Below are 1,668 nucleotides of genomic sequence, written 5' to 3' on the forward strand. Positions count from 1 at the left end.
AACAAACAATAACATTGTCTCGTTTCATTTAGATCATCTTCATATATGTATATATTTTGGAATCTACTACTGTACCAGGTTTTTATACTACCCCTCAAACAGCTCTTAATTTTAGCTGTCTCTCCCCAAATTTCCTGCCCCATCTCCTCACGCATACCCATTTGGCCCCTCCATTCTAGCCCCACCTTTTCAACCATCCACAGCTATTATCTCCTTGTCCTAATGAGACCTATCTGTCACCCTAGTCCCTTACCCTATAACCATCCCCTGTGGTTCTATACCTCTGTGTTCTAATATTTATCAGCTATTATCCACATAGAAACAAATACATACCATATTTGTCTTTTTGTGTCTGGGTTACCTTTCTCAGGAAGATGTTTTTTTCTAGTTCCATCTATTTACCTGTGAAGTTTATGATTTCATTTAAAAAAAAACAGCCAAATAATACCCCATTATGTAAATGTGCCACATTTTCTTTCCCCATTCTTCTGTTGAGTGACATCTAGGTTGTTCTCAATTTCTGGCTGTTAAGAATAAAGCAGCACTAAACATGGTTGAGCAAGTGTCTCTGTGGTAGGGTGAAGCATCCTTTGGTTGCTATTCACAAGTGGTATAGCTGAATCTGGAGTAGATCAATTCCCATCTTCCTAAAAAACCGCCACACTGGTTTCCATAGTGACTGTACAAGTTTGCACTCCCCCCAGCAATGGACGAGTGTTCCCCTGACTCTACATCCTCACCAGATGCTAGTCTCTTCATAATCACAGTTGATTCTTGAGCTCTGGAGGAGCAGTATCCGTTGTTCCAGCAGAGTAAAGGCGTCGCTTCTGTGATGCTGGTCCCTTGTCACCGCTGGTTCTTCAGACCCCGCTTTCAAGAGCCACAGATTCTTACTCAAAACAGACACCCCTTAGCCCTGTCACCACCCTTGCAAACGATGGCACTGACCATTTAGCCCCGGGTGGCTGTAAAGAAACTAGCGCGTAGTAGGTGAGTCTTTAAAAGGACAGGGTTAATTTGCATGTGCCATGCAGGTCGATGTCACAAATATGCTTCTCAGTGTTTTTCTACTTTTCTACTTTATTCCCAGGACAAAAAGCGTTAGTGGCCTGCTCTGGACTTAGTCTTAACTGGAGTTAGTTACTACAGTTTGTGCCCTGAAAGAAAATTTCTATATAGTTTACATACAGGTGATCACAGCCACCAAACCTTAATGCGCGGTAGCATTTTCCTTCACAGCCGGGAGCAGTGAAATGTTGGATACTTATTATACTTAAATTCAACGTCTGTTTACCTTAACTAATGGGATTTATGAACCAAAGATAAGATAAAAATATTTAAAAGAAATGAATATAGCAAGTTACAATTTGTATTCATTTCCAAATAAAAACCCTTCTTCCCAGGGGAGTGCTCACTGGTGGAGTGAGGTGGGTCTGTGGGAGGCCAGGCCTAGGAAGGGGTGTGAACCTCCCTTGGAGGCTCTTGGGGATGCCTTTCTCTGGAGGCAGCAGCACAGGGCACCCCTCCTTCTTCGGGGATATATGTATGTGTCCGTATATGTGCAGGTAAGCTGTCCATGGTAAGGTGTGAGCCACACAGAGCAGAAAAACCTGAAAACTCATACAGACCCTAAGTCTCCCATACACATTCCAAAATCCATGAAAGGCC

Source organism: Myodes glareolus, chromosome 20 (assembly GCF_982192425.1).
Source record: "Myodes glareolus chromosome 20, mMyoGla1.1, whole genome shotgun sequence".
In the NCBI taxonomy this organism is placed as follows: domain Eukaryota; kingdom Metazoa; phylum Chordata; class Mammalia; order Rodentia; family Cricetidae; genus Myodes; species Myodes glareolus.